Source organism: Hippopotamus amphibius, chromosome 3, assembly GCF_030028045.1.
Source record: "Hippopotamus amphibius kiboko isolate mHipAmp2 chromosome 3, mHipAmp2.hap2, whole genome shotgun sequence".
In the NCBI taxonomy this organism is placed as follows: domain Eukaryota; kingdom Metazoa; phylum Chordata; class Mammalia; order Artiodactyla; family Hippopotamidae; genus Hippopotamus; species Hippopotamus amphibius.
In genome coordinates, this window is record NC_080188.1 from 198,565,469 (window position 1) to 198,580,576 (window position 15,108).

A 15,108-nucleotide genomic window follows, 5' to 3' on the forward strand; every position below is an offset into this window, starting at 1 on the left:
CCTGCAGGAGGCAGCTGGGGAGGATGTGAGGTCCAGGGTGAATGGCTTAATTGCCCCTCCAGTATCTCCAGGACCAGCTTTTGATGAGCTGAGCTGTGATTAGCCCTGGGCCTTTCCTCTCCGGATGCCTGGGATTACTGCATCTCTGGGGGAGGCGGTCTCCGTCGGCACCTCTCAAGTGTTAGGGGCTCTCCTGGAGACCCCACTCTTCTTCTGCCCCAGCAGACTGCGTCCTTCAGTATCTCCCAAGCAGGAAACCCAGAGTGTGGGCGTCTGTCCCATTCAGCCCTCCTGGGCTCCCTCCGGGAAAGGGCCCTGAGCTAGAGCCTGGGCCCTCGGGAGTGGGGCCTGCTCGCAGAGACCCTGGGGCAGAGCACCTGCACCTGGCACAGACCCAGCCCCCGCGAGGAGCCGAACACCTCGGGACGGCAGAGCCAGTGGTGTTTCTGGTTAGAAGGGTTTACAGGGCTGGGCTTGCACGCCGCGGGCAGCCCACACTTGCGGGCTGAACCTTGCCCTGCAGAGCCCTGCCCTTTGCTTGGGAGGCAGCAGAGACGGCAGAGCAGGACGCATTGGTGAGGAAGGCTGGCGTGGGGCAGCCTGTGCCACATCTGAGCCAGCCCTTTCCCACTGTAACAAGATGTTTCAGCCAGTGCCTGTGCCGAGGGCTTTATAAACATTTGCTCGTCTAGTCCCACACCAAGCACAGGAGGTGCACTTTACTGTCATCCCATTTCACAGATGAGAAAACTGAGCCCCGGGGAGGTTCAGTGAACGTACCGAAGATCCCAGTGGTGGGATCTGCCTGACTCTAAAGCCAGGCTTTAAAGCGTGCTCCAAGGAACCTCTTCTCACTGACACTCATCTGGGCCCAGGGGACGCTCCACACTGAACCCGCGGAAGCTGCGGGTCGTAGCGGCCTCACAGAGGTTGAGGGCTGGCCTGACCGCTAGTGGCTGTCGTGGCTGTCGTGGCTGTAGTGGGAAGAGCCCTGGCCCGGAGTCGGCCAGCCCAACCCGGACTCTGGCTCCACCGCTGATTCGCTCTGTGACCTTAGCTGCTTGGCCTCTTGCCTCAGTTCCGTCTCAAGCTCCTGACCCGTTCACCTCACGGGACATGGGAATGACAGTGAGATGATGTGACGAACAGAGTGCTTTCGACACCCGTGCCTTCCCGGGTGATGCCGCACGGCCGAGGCCCCTCCCAGGCAGCAGGGCCCCCCCTCGATTCTCCAGGCTGCTCTTCCCCTCAGCATCCTTCCCTGCCGTCTCACTAGGACCCTAACAAAGGTGCCCGTCAGTGTAACAGAATAAACAGGTCTCGGCTTAGAATACACCTTGGATTTGCACATAAATTCTTAATTATCCATCTTCAGATTTCTATTTAGTCCAAATTCTGTGCTAACTAGGATAGCATATTTATACATCCTGTTCTTGATGGCAAATTACATAAAAGTAGACAACTTGAAAAAACTTAACTGTTAAAAATATCAGCTCTTATTATTATTTTGTGTGTGTGTGTGTGTTATTTTTGGCCGTGTGCAGGCTTTCTCCAGTTTTGGGGAGCAGGGCCTACTCTTTGTTGCAGTGTGCGGGCTTCTCAGTGCAGTGGCTTCTCTTATTGTGGCTCACGGGCTCTAGAGCACAGGGTCAGTAGTTGTGGTGCACGGTCTTAGTTGCTCTGTGGCATGTGGGATCTTCCTGGACCAGGGATCGAACCCGTGTCCCCTGCATTGGCAGGCGGATCTTACCCACTGCGCCACCAGGGAAGTCCACCAGCCTTATTTATTCAGCCTTCACTGTGTAATGACGTTGGGCGCCACCGTGCTGAGTGCTGGAGGAACGGTGGGCCCCTGAGGAGCTAACGTGTTCATTTATCCAGCAAAGTGTGGTGAGCACCCCCAGATGCAGGCATGGTGCTGAGAACTGGGGACAGAGTGGTGCACAGTCCCTGCCCTCAGGGAGCTTGGAGCCTTGTAGTGAAAACAGACACACAAGAGTCAGCACACACATACAGACAGTATTTGGAATCTTGAGACACGTGAGAGGCAGTTGTGCAGGAGGAAGTGGTCTGCGGAGGGGACGGGGCTGCACATCGCTATGGAACCTGCGCGTATCTGCGGCAGCTGGAAGCAGGCGAGGCAGGAGGGCTTCACGGAGAAGGTGGCATTTTCCTTGGGTCTTGAAGGTAAAGTGAAAGTTTTCTAAAGGAACACAGGCTCCTTTGAGAAGAGAGTGAGGAGCGTTCCTTGGTAGAGAATCTGTGTCATCTTCTGGCTTCTCCACCCAGACCTGCCGTCACCGGGCGTCTCCCATCACACAGACTCCTGGTCTGAGACAGAACCTTCTGAGACAGACAACTGCATACATTCTCGCCTGTTCAGCCCACCAGGAATCCTGCCTGAAAGCCTTTGATCCGATAGCACAACTGGCTTGTTTCCTCTGGACCTGGATCCAGGGTCCTCACATTAAGTTCATGGCCAGAGTAACAGACTGCCCTCGCCCTTGCCCTAAAGCAGAGTCAAATAAGGCTTCCCACATGGAGAACGCATAGCTTGTGAGAATTCATCTTCAGCTTACCTTTCTTGGAATGCCTCAGGAATTTCCTAGAAATAGTAAATTCCTAGACGTTTCTGGACATGAGAAGCCTCTGTTGAAGACTGACACATTGGGACTTCCCTGGTGGCGCAGTGGTTAAAAATCCACCTGCCAATGCAGCGGACACAGGTTTGATCTCTGGTCTGGGAAGATCCCACATGCCACGGAGCAACTAAGCCCATGCACCACAACTACTGAGCCCATGTGCCGCAGCTATGGAAGCCATGCGCCCAGAGCCTGTGCTCCTCAACAGGAGAAGCCACCGCAATGAGAAACCGGTGCATCACAACAAAGAATAGCCCCCACTCACCACAACTAGAGAAAAGCCCACACACAGCAGGGAAGACCCAACGCAGCCAATAAATAAATAAAGACTGACACGTTGTTGGGGGGAAACGTTGAGAAGGAAAGAACATCACAGCCCCTGCACCCCACCCCACCCCACCCCCGCCTCTGTGTGCACATGTACCACGGCCCGGCGACCGGTCCTGTCTGCACAGGCAGGAGATGCTCTGTGTGGCCCGGGTGCGGAGAGAGGGAGGAGCGAGTGCAGTCCGCCGCAGGAGCTAGTTTCCCTCCTTACTGTGCTGCCGTCCGAGCAGCAGGTGGGCTGCTCAACCTGCTGCTCAGGAGCGGAGGCTGGGGGGCAGCTGTGGTCCTGCGTGGCCTGCCGGCCGGGTGCTGCATCTTCCCCTGCTTTATTGTGCGCAGTGACCTGGACGGGCTGGTGGCGACCTGACCACCTGGGGGCTGGGGGGGCGTGTGTCGGGGAGGGCAGCGCCTTCCCAGGCCACAGGCAGTAAGCGGTGCGGCAGAAATTCAGACACAGCCCGGCTGGCTCCTCTGCCCATCCCGCTCTGGGCTGGGTGTCGGGCTCGGGGGCTTGGTGCTGTCCGTGAGCTCCCTGAGGGATGGTCGCTTTCCTGTAAACAAGAGCTGCTGATAGAGCAGCTTCTCCAGCCTCCAGGGAACTGCTCTCCAGCTTAGCTGTTTATACTTTTCCCCCATAGCTATTCATTACGTGGTGGTGGTTTTGTCCAATCACAGGTCCCTGGGGGCAGGGACTCTTAATCAGGTGCTGCGTCCGTGAAATTAATAGTGGTCTTTTGATGGTGACAACGGATATCCAACAGGTCCCATCGTGACGGCTTACACAGTAGGTCAGACGTGGATATGCCATCTCTTTTAAAATTTTATTTCCTTGACGTATAGGTGACTTAACAGTGTCGTGTTAATTTCTGCTGTGCAGCAGTGATTCAGTTATGCATTTATACGTTGTTTTTCATGTTCTTTTCCATTACGGTTTATCACAGGATATCGACGATTCCGGGAGGGATGGGTTGGGAGTTTGGGATTAGAGGATATACCATATTTATCCCGTGCCCTGTCATGCTAGTTCTTTAGGGTCAAATGGCTACGTAAAGTAGAAGCGAATCCATTCTCCCCGAGCACATGCTGATTAATCGCCTACTGTGCGCCAAGTGTTGTTCTGATCACTGCAGGGGAACAACAGACAGCGCACTTCAGTCCACGTGGCGGGACGATGACCTCGGAGCAGGGGGTGCTGGCTGCGACGCCAGGAGTGACGGGCTGGAAATAGGGGCGAGCAAGGCAGGCGGGAGAGGAGACGCGAGCAGCGCGTCAGGAGGCAGCAAGCGTGGAGACGTCACGGAGCGCGCACACGCAGGCTGAGAGCACACGTGGGGGGGGGCGTTCAGCTATGAAGGCAGAGGGAGGGGTCCCTGGGCCCACGGGGCAGCAGGATCAGTGGGTGATGTGGGAAGAGACTGGAACCAAGGCGCGTCCCCCACCATCTCCGATGTCCAGCCAGGCCCGTCCTTGAGGCTGTGTGAGCAGGTGTCTGGTGCATGCATGCTCCTGCGGGGGGGGGGGGGGGGGTGCGTGTCTCTGTGTGAGCATGCGTGCGTGCGTGCAAGTGTTGCTTTCCAGCTGAGAACATCTCCCACGGCTCATCTGAAACCCTCCTCTAAGGGTACACCAGATGACCAGGTTTGATCCTGGTGACCCGCCAACTGTGTGACTCTAAGACCAGGTTTTAACAGCTTTGAAACAGGAGCAGTGCTCCTGCCAGTGGGTAGAATTATGGCTCCGAGGCCCAGAAGGAAAACAAATCCTTGGGATTTATTCCTGGGTTTCTGGACTTGAGCCCCGCACACAGGACCGGGGCACACACCCTGGAGCCCGTCCTTCATTCCCTCTGACGCCAGGTGGAGAAGCACGGTCGGTTCATCAGACCCTGGGAGCGGAGGCCTCTGTCCGTCCTTGTTTACGTCGCGGAGTCTTGCCGCGCGCCGGGCTCGCTTAAGCACGGACCCCGTTCCCGTAATTTGGGCTGCTTCTCCCGTCGGAGCTTCGCGCTCATAATTCTCAGCAAACCTCGCTGTCATTTCCAGGCCCTGGGTTCCCAGCCCAGACTTCCACACCTGCTGCTCCTGAGAGCTTGTCCTTGGCGCCTTGCTCTTCCAGAACGCGGCCCCCGCAGCAGCCCCCGGGGTGGCCCCTCGTACGTGGGCTCCGGGCTGCACAACTGCCTTTCGGGCTGGCGTTGAGCTGCTCTTGGGGAAGACGTGTGAATCCCCTTTTCCTGCACGGGTGGCTGCTCTGAACGGGGAAGCCCCCAGAGACCGCTGCTCCCCGTGCTGTAGTGCGTTGCAGAGTTCCCTTCGAAGACAGCGAGCTGTATGTGAGTTGATGAGTTTTCCTCCACTTTCCGTGGCCCGCTGGGGCCCGCCCGGTAACAGGGCCCCCCTCCCCCTGCTCTTATAAATGACCTGTGCGGGAGGGGATGTGTGTCACAAGACCCGTCTTCTCCTGGGCTTTCTAGAAATCGCTTTCATCCTCCGTAGATGCACCTCGTATTCACATTATCTTTCAAGTGCTTTTGTCCTGGAGTCTCTGTGTGGAGAGCCCAGGCAAAGCTGTGGTCGCAGAGGATGTGCAGGTGTGGGGTGTGCAGAAAGGGGGACGAATCTGGGCCCTGAGACTTCGGTTACCTCCGCAGCGACCCTCAGCGCCTCCGCCGAGCTGCACCTGCCCAGGCCTCAGAGCCAGCGGGCGGTGGACCAGTCCCTCCTGGGTCCCAGGAGGCCTTGTGGGGAGGAAAGCGCCGCTTCCTCAGGAGCCTTCCTCCTATTGAGAAGCCAGTTCTGGGAATTTGCACAGAGCAGCTCATGGTGGAGCAGCTTTGCTCCCCAGAGAGTCCAAAAGCCCCTTGGGAGAAGCCTCGCTGCTCCTGCAGGACCCCCAGGCTTGGTGACGGCCTGCTGTGGTGAGCCCCTCAGCCACTGCCTGTCTCTTACAGAGTGGAACCAGGACGCTCTCTCACCCGCAGCGATTCTGCCAGTAAAATAACGCGGTCGTGTGATGGGAGCCGCAAGATGCAGACATCACCTGCACTGTGATTTCTGTCATTCCCACCTCCAGCGTGCAGCAAGCAGGAATATTTGGGAGGAAGGGAAGGTCAGAAGTGGAGCCGTGATGACACCTTCCTGAAGGGGTTCTGGGCACCGGACACAGCAGGGCCCTGCCCCTGACTTGCACCGCCCCCTCCCTGTGCCCTCCTGCTCCACCTGCCATGCTGAAGGCCTCCAGAGAGTTGTTTGTTCCCAAACCTGTCTGTGCCCGTTGAAATTGTGTCATCTAGTTATTCATAAATTGATGAAGTGTGAATGTAAAAAGGAAGTTGTTTCTATAAAAGCCACATCACTGAAGGCTTTCGGAGGCTTGCAAAGGCAAATTGTTAGGACAGCGGTGGTGGAACTGGGGGTAGGCTTTGAAAGATTAGCGGGAGAAGACTGCTCCGGGTCGTGAGAATCTCGCTCTACTTTGAGGACTTTGAATGTCCTCTTGCGTGTGGGTCTGGCCGTGAGGAGCGGGGTGGAAAACACGCGTGTCGGGAGAGCCCTGCCGCTTCTGGGACCTTGACCAGCACTGAGCTTCGCTGGCGCCCTTTTAGGTAGTTTTCTGTAACGAGCACTGACTCTGTGAGGATTTTACCTGAACGAGCCCAGAGGAAGGTGGGTCGGGGGCCTTCACTGGAGGTCCTGCGATGCAGAAGAACACCCGTCCGCCAGGGGCTGGTGCATTGGCGGCGGGGCAGGTGGACACGGAGCTTCTGCCTCTCTTTCTGCCAGAGCAGCCCTGTGTTCCCCTGCCTTATGTGTGGGGGCTTCTGCTAAAGCTGTCAGCAGAAAGCGTTCCTCTCCTGCACAGGGGGCTTGCAGACGACTAGGGTCATTCTTTTCTGTGTCTCTCTTCCTTCAGATCCACATGAGACGGAGCTGAGCTCTCCCCACGTGAGGCTGGAGCGTGTATCTTTTCTGCCCAAGTCACCTCTTATGTCCTTTTTATTTTCAGCTCCTTCCAGTGGTAACTGATGACCTTTTTATTTACTCAAACCTAACGGTTGGTGCCTCGGGGGCTGTCACCTCCAAAGGGGCCCCCATGAGGGCTTTGTTCTGCCAGGTCTCTTCGAGGCAGGCGGGACTCTGGGCACAGACCCGCTGGGAGAGCTGCGGAGGCTCAGAGGCTGTGGCTGTGTCCTGGGTCCGGTCAGAAGGGAAGAAATAACAGGATGTTTTCATTCCGTCTGTTGCCTGAAGGCTCCTTCCCCAGAAATAAAACCAGTTGGATTTTGATGAACTTTCTCTTCTTTTCATTTCAGTCTTCCTTCTTTTGACTTCCTTAAGGATTATGCCAAAAACCCCAGACTGATCAGAAAGCCTCAGAACAGAGATTCCAGCTCATAGTTGCCCAAGAAAAGCATGTTAATACCCATAGTAACTTCCTAGCCAGTCATTTCCTGTGTTCTCAAGATTGTTATTTTTCCTAAGATAGGTATCTGTAGAGAACAAAAACTGTTCCCCCTTTCGAGCTGGGGGAGGGGATGAGGCAGGAGGCAGCATGAGGGAAGCATTGGTAGAGGGGCCGGGGACATAGGCTAAGTGTACGGCTGTGTCCAACCAGTGCTGGGCTATGTCTGCGATGCCACGTGAAGAGGTGCGGCTCCGGGAATCTCATACGGACTCTGCAACTGACTTGTTCTGAGACCGGGGTGAAACTCCCAGCCTTGGCTTCCCCTTCTACGAAGGAAAGCTAGGGCCGCCGCGGTGGAGAGGCCCGTGAGACGGCTTGGAGGGAGTGGAACGCTTGGGTGGAGAGTGGTGGGCTCAGGGTTTGCTACAGAATGACGGCAGTGCGCTCTCGGGGGTCGAAGGCGACACCCGGCTCCCAGGGTGGCTGGTGCGAATGGCTGCAAAGCGCCATGGGTACTTCAGTACCTGGTCCCGTAAAGCTGTGCAGCACGTCTGCCTTTCAACACGGTCTGCTGTCTCTGGCATTTGCAGGTGAGGGCTTGAGAAGTTTAAACCTTTCCAGTTCCATGTTGTTTTTTCCTCCATTCACCCTTCATCCTTAAGTGGGCAGAGTCATGCCTGAGGCGTGTTAACAGGTGTCTCTTCACCGTACCTGCACACCTGCGTGCAGCTCGTTTCTCTGCACTAAGATCTTTACTTCATCTCATTCTTTTTGTTCAAGGCTTTGTGATAGGTGAGAGATGGGCTTCCTTTCACATACGTGGAACTCACCCATGTAAAAATGCGGTCTTTCACACGCACCAGCTGGCTTTTCCTCTGATGCTGACCCTTGACCCCCGACCTCCGCGCACAATGTGGTATTCAGCCGCCCTGCTCTCTGAAGTGAAAATCTTCAGAGCCCTCAACAAAGATATTTCACCCAGAGTAAGCAGTCCGTGAACTAAATGCCCCCTGGTGAGAAGCTGGTTAATTTGGAGATAAGATGAAGGCAGGAGGTCTGTAACACCTACAGTGCCCACCACGGCCAGGTCACCCATCCCCCCACGGCGGGGGTGACAGCTCAGCCTTTTTTAAGGCCTAGACTAAAGAGACAAGTAGACCTTCTTGTCGGTGGGGTTTCTTAACGCTGGGATTTCTTTGGACAAACCCGCCCAGTGTTGGTGGAACTGATAAGAGTGGAGGATCTTAGTGGGGGAGGTCTGCAGGATGCACAACGCTAGAGGGCCTCTCGGGAGCACTTCTGAAATCCTGAACAAGCGCTCTTATTCTCTGGTTTTCAAGGACGTAAGCGTGTATAGGCCGGTTGGCAAGGAAGAAGACTTCGCAGACAGCATGAGGTCCCAGGCATCACCGTGTAAAAGCGCAGAGGTGACAGATGATGGCATCGCCTTTGTCTTCCGTCCTGCTGTCTAGAAACGGAAGGAAAGACTGAGACTAGGAGCAGGCCTTGGGTGTTTCACTGTAAGGTGGGTTGAGGAGCGGGAGACTCGGAGCCGCGTCTGCCAGCTCAGAGCGGACACCCAGACTTGCGTGGTGCCAGGGGCCCGTTCGTTTGCAGCCTCTACCCCAGAGTGGTGACGGGCAGGTTCTTCCCCGCGAAGCTCTACTGCTGGAAACCACTGTCCTCTGCACGTCGGGAGCTCTCACTCGCTGCTCGGGGATGCCGCGATTGGGAAGAAGGCGCCGGCCGCTGTGGGGGGAAGGGAGGCTCGCATTGCAAGTTCCCCGCCTGGCGTCTCAGGGCCGGGCTGAGCGCGCATCCGAGGCCCACAGCCTGGCTCCCGGCAGAGCAAGCGGCCGTGGCCGCCCGCCCCCGACGGCCTTCCCCAGGAGGGGCCCTCCCGGGTCGCAGGGCCGGGCTGAGCGCGCGCGGACAGCGTGGACGGGCAGGCGCCCGGTCAGCCCGCCAGCGGGCGGCCGGGGGGCCCCGTCCAGGTACGTTCGCGGGCGGGCGCCGCACGGCAGCGCTGCCTCGGCGTCGGCCTCCGCTGCGCAAAGGCCGGGGGCCGCGGGAGACCCTGCCCCCCGCAGGAACCCAGGCAGGCGAGCGCCCGAGGGACGCGGCCGGAAGGAGGACGGACGGACGCACGCACGCGAGCCGCAAGCGCGCCGGGTAGCGGGGAGGCAGCCGGAAGGGAGAGGGCAGGAGGGCGGGCACAGACCGTCCCGGCGAGCCGAGCGGGCCAATCCGCGGCAGCCGCGCCGTTGACCGACAGGCAGGGCGGGGGCGCGTGGACCCGCGGGTCGCGGAGGGGAGGGCATCCCCCCAGCCCCGGGGCCGCGGGGGCCTCGCCCAGCGCCCCGGGCCTCGCCGGCAGGGGCGTGCGAGGCTCGCCCGTCGTGCCACAGCCCTTCGCCAGGCGCCGTCCAGGGGACCGGCCCGCAGGCTCGGGGCCGCGCGGCCCCGGTGGGTCCCCACGAGGGGAAGGTGGAGGGCGGGCGCGCCCAGAGCCCACGCAGGCCGAGGCCGCGGAGCCGCCCGCGCTGCGCCCGCAGCCTGGACGGGCCGGTCCTCCCGGGCTCCCCGTGAGGGGGGCGGCGCGGGGCACGCGTCCCCGCGTGGAAGGGCCTGCCGCGTGGCCGCGAAGCGGAACCCCGGGGGACGCGCGGCGGCCGGGGACTCGCCCCGTCCCCTCCTCGGGGCGCGCGGCGCGGGGCGCGGCCCGGCTCAGGGCGGAGCTGGACTCCCGCTCTCCCAGCAGCGCAGCGCCCCTGCGGGAGCTGCCAGCTGCGTCTCGGGATCTCAGCTCTGCTGGCCTGTCCGCGCCCCGAGCGGGGTCCTGCCGCCACGACGGGCGTGCTTGTGGTCGGCGCCGCGGTCGAAGGCGGGTCTTCAGAGGCAGGCGCGTGCTGGTGGTACACGGAGGCGGTGGGGCCAGGGCCGGCCGCGGGACGTTGCTTGTTTCCCCCTCTCCCGGGGAACGCGGAAGGAGCAGCCGACGCCGGGCTGATGGGAAGATTAGGTGAGGGTGTGCCTGTGCGTAAGTGCCCAGCGCAGCAGGGCTTAGACGTGAGCCGCGATGCCGGACACACGGCGACTACGGTGTTGACGATCTGCGATGCTTGCAGAGGAAGATAGGCCGAGGATATGAGCGTGAGTCAACACAGACCCGGCGTCTCCACTGGGAAATGCGGTAAAACGTGTGCCCTCCTGACAGGAGCAGGGGGCATGGGTCCGTATAAAAGGCAGCGTATTTATTTATTGGCTGCGTTGGGTCTTCATTGCTGCGCACAGGCTTTCTCTAGCAATGGCGAGCAGGGGCTCCTCATTGCAGTGGCTTCTCTTGTTGCAAAGTACAGGCTCAGGCATGCGGGTTTCAGTAGTTGTGGCAGGTGGGCTCAATAGTTGTGGTGTAGGGGCTTCGTTGCTCCACGGCATGTGGGGTCTTCCCAGACCAGGGATCAAACCCATGTCTCCTGCATTGGCAGGCAGATTCTTAACCACCGTGCCACCAGGGAAGCCCCAAGGCAGCGTATTTTTTTTTTATGTTTTATTTATTTATTTGGCTGTGCTGGGTCTTAGTTGCGCCACGCAGGATCTTTTTAGTTGCAGCATGTGAACTTCCTGACCAGGCATCAAACCCAGGTGTTGGGAGCGCAGAGTCCTAGCCACTGGACCACCAGGGAAGTCCCTAAAAGGCAGCACATGAAAGATGCCTTTTAATAGGGAGCATTTCAGAATCACTGTTTGTATTTCCACAGTGCCTTAAGCGGTGGAAGAGTGGAGAAGCTGCTGTGATTTGAGCTAGCTTACAGACAGACAGCGAAGCGAGTGAGAGGGTGGCGCCTCTGACCCCGCAGGCGGGAGGGGCCGGCCCCGCGGCTGCAGGTTTCTGACATCGAGTGGCACAGTGCTCACTGGTGTCCCTTGAGGATGTCTTCTGGAAAGCCTGGCATCTTCAGTGCAGCGGCAGACCTTGCTGTGGTCAAGTGCAGGGCGTGCCAGGTGTGTCCAGCAGTGTAGAGCCCTGTTGCTCATGTCTGACCGGTGGGTGCAAGTTGTGGCTCCTGTAGGGCCAGACCCCAGCTGCCTGCTGAGTAAGTGAACCGCAGCTGTGGACAAGGCAGCCTTGGACTCGTACACGGGTTGCTTTGCTACAACAGAAATCTTTAGTGTTAAACCACACAGGTTAACAAATGTTCAGTTGTGAAGTGTGCGCCTCAACTCTGCCACCTTTTCATGACCGTTTCTTTTGAAAGAATGATATCAGGGTGGTAGCAACGGAGGCATCGGATAAGCTCCCCCAGGGAGAAATCCAGAAGCCTCCCTGGCAGCACACGAACGCCACCTCCCGGCCTCAGCTTCTGATTGTTTCTGATGCACCCTGGACTCCTGCGCCGATGGCCACTGCCATTCTGTACACTTGGCATTTCTAACTTGGAGTCCAGAGGTAGATGCGCCAGGAAGGGGAGCTGCGGGCGTCACAGGAACGGAGAGACGCAGCCAGAGTCACTGAAGGCAGACTCCCGGGGGGCCCCCGCGGGCTCTAGCAGGACCTTCCAGAACCTGGAAACCGGCTGTGTCTGGTATCTTAACTCTCCACCCAGCCCGGGGTGTTTCTTTTTCTCTATATTCAGTGAAGAGACAAGATCTCAAGCAGGCGTGAGCTCCTGCGAGAGGTGCTTGCGTTCTCAGTGTCCTTCGTGGAAGGAGAACAGGGATTCGGATGGCGTTCCCTGTGTGTGCGCCGCAGGTGGTGTGCCGTCCTTTATCCCGCGTGGACCCTCTTGGACGTAGAGGGCGCTCGGGTCTCTGACCGCGTGCTGCTGGGGCCCAGCGCACCCGCAGGCAGGCCGGCCGACGCGGGGACATGCCTCTCTAGGTCTTAGGGTCTGGATGTGTGTCTGTCTGTGTTTTGCTGGCTTTCCCTGTGAGCGCTCCTTGCTCTATTTCTCTTGGTAGATTAAGTGTAATCACAGGCAGGAAACTTGAGTGGTGCATTGCCCTCTGTTTTGTCAGACTTTTTGTCTGGACCAGGAGGCTCAGCAAATAGAAAAAGGACGATCGCCTCAGTTTATGTAGAAACGCTAGGAAAAAATTGGAAAGTGGACTTTTGATTTAATAGAGTAAAAGAGAAAAAGGGTGATAAGGGCAGGCCAGCGATTCCGGGCTGAGAAGAGCGAATGTGATAGAATGTGATACGGGGAGGTCAGCGGAGGAAGCCTGGTCCCGCCAAGAGAGCAGCACCCAGGCCGCCTGTTCATTGCGCTCAGCATGTCATCACACACCAGCGGTCTGGCCCGGACCCCCCGGAGCTGCAGAAACTGCTCGGGGCATGGATCCTTAGCCCGGAGTGTGGACCTGGGCCCGGGTCCCGCCCAGGATGTCCGCTCTGCGCCCCCAGGGTGGTTTGCGATCCTCACGGATCTCTGCGGTGCCCTGACCGTGATGGAAACACCAGGGCGTCTGCTGTCCGCCTGGCTCCTTCCACCCCGTCCCTGGGGCGGGGTCTGTGCTTCTCCCTGAGAAAGCCCTTTGCTTCTGTCAGCCGTGCATAGGTTATTCCAGGAGCTACAGACGGGCGTGTGAATCCCATCCTGCCTCAGGGCCTTGCGCGTTCCCCTGGAGGACTGGGGTGAGGGCCCAGCAGCCCCAGCGCTTCCTTCTTTTCTTCTCTTTTCTTCTCTTGCCTCTTCCCTTCCTGCCCCCCCCCCCCCCACCGCCCCCAACCTTTTATTTTCCTGAGTCAAAAGGAGCTAGTAACATTGCTGGTAGAAAAATCTTGTTTTAACTTGTAAACCGAGTAGGTTAGATCAGAAAGGCACTAAAAGGGAATAAAAGCAGAGGTGTTTTAGTCCAGAGTTGCTTTTTGGTCCGAGACTTACCAGTTGAGGAATTATGGTTTCCCTTTTCACTTTAGTTTGGTCTCGTCCAGTGGTCAGCAAACTTTGGCCTTCTGGGTCAACTCTGGTCCACTGCCTGTTTTTGTTTGGCCCACAAAGCAAAGAAATGGTTTTCACATTTTTAAGTGACATGGTGGGGGGCGGGGAGGCGGGAATTAAAAGAATAATATTTTGTGACACATGAGAATTATATGGAATTCAAATCGTTGTCCATAAATAAAGCCACACCCGCTCACTTGCGTAGTGTCTGTGGTTGCCTCCCCGCTGCAAGGGCAGAGCTCAGTGGCTGCAACAGAAAGTGCGGCCATCAAAGGCTGACGTGGTCACCGGCTGGTTCTCTGCAGAACTTTGCCAAACTCTGCTCTAGGCATTTACACCTTAACGACTTTTCAGAGTATCGTCAGACTCTTAGCTCCTTATTGGTTTAAAGAAAACACAGAAGCACAAACACTGCTGTTTCGAGCCCTTTCCGTCAGCTGGGATTTGGGGACTGGGTGACAGACCCCTGAGGAAGAGCCTCAGGAAGAGGAGTTGGGGAGGGGAGAGGAAGCAGGAAGTATCTCCTGAAATGTTAAACCAAATAGCATTTTCACCCCTTTCCAAAAATCCACAGAATGGGACGTCTGTGTTGGTTTTAGGAAGAGGCTGGAAGCAGCGCCCTGCTGGCTGCCCTTAGAGTCTCCTCCTGGTGGAAACACAGGTGCTCCAATCAGGACCGCTTTTCACCAGTTGACACCTTAATCTGTGACTTTTTAGTTCTTGTCAAGAGTTTCTTTGCCCGAGTTAAGAATCAAAATTATCTTCCCAGATGTTCGACTTCCCGAACATTTCCGCTTCACAGGTGTTGAATGGCCTGTTACACCTTGGGGAAATCGAGGCCCAGACAAGGGAGCAGGGTCAAGCCTAGGAGTGACGCGCGGTGGGGACGGCACATGGTCAGCATTCCAGAGGCGTCCCCCAGGGCGGCCCAGCATCCCTCCCCAGGTGACCTGGGTGGCATCCCGTAGGATTTTCCCTTTTCTTCAGATTCCCAGTTATTTTTTACCCTGTGAAGGATTTACATGTCCTCACTTGGAAACGTCTGAAGCAGAGGAGGGCGCCTTTTTTCCATTCCTGCCCCTGTGAAAGTAGGAGAGGAGGGGAAAGGCTTGGGGCAGGCGAGAAGAGAAAGCTCTGAAACAGGAGAGAACTCGACAAGCTGCGGCCAGCCACATCAGCACGCTCACCGCAGTTGGTCCTCGTTAGGGAGACGCCAGTCAAACAGCTCAGCCTTCTGCTGTGCCTTCCCGCGCTCCGGCCCTGCCCGCTGACACGGCAAAGCTTCGACCCACGCCTCGGAAACGGCCTCTCATTCCTCCCCGTCACCTCACTGCTCTGTCTCACCCACCACCCTGCAATTACCCTTTCCCACATTAAGATCCCAGTAAAATATGTTGAGGCCTCTAAAGCGTCGCATCCATTTTGTCCCGCAAAGTGCTGGCCAGGCTGTCGGCAGGACTGAACAATTGCGTGTCTGTCATTAGAGGAGCACACGTAGACCCTGGCTTCACCATAAAGAGACGGGGTTCCTCCAGGACTGTACCCCTGCCACGTCAAAGCAGTGGCGGTCGTTCCGTCCACGTGCTCACCTCCCTGACACTCAGCACGCAGCCCCTGCTGAGCCGGCTGCTGGGTTTGGGTATTTTATTTCAGCTGAAACGACCTCTGGTATCACCATCAAAACCTCCTGTTAGTAAATCCCTGAATTGAAAACTGTCTGAATCGTGGAGGCGGTCAGGGTCCAGTGTTTTAATGTATAAAGAATGAGTTGATTATACTCAAATACCAAAAGC

At 57.5% G+C, this 15,108-nt stretch overlaps 1 protein-coding gene and 1 long non-coding RNA gene across 6 annotated transcripts in view; both read left to right on the forward strand.

Annotated features, from left to right (window-relative positions):
* Nucleotides 1–15,108, forward strand: part of NAV1 (neuron navigator 1) — a 203,793-nt gene that overhangs the window by 145,000 nt on the left and 43,685 nt on the right. The window lies entirely within an intron of this gene.
* Nucleotides 5,053–6,646, forward strand: LOC130849560 (uncharacterized). The gene is made up of 2 exons (XR_009052766.1): nucleotides 5,053–5,301; nucleotides 5,920–6,646. It is a non-coding gene; the product is annotated as an uncharacterized LOC130849560 (long non-coding RNA).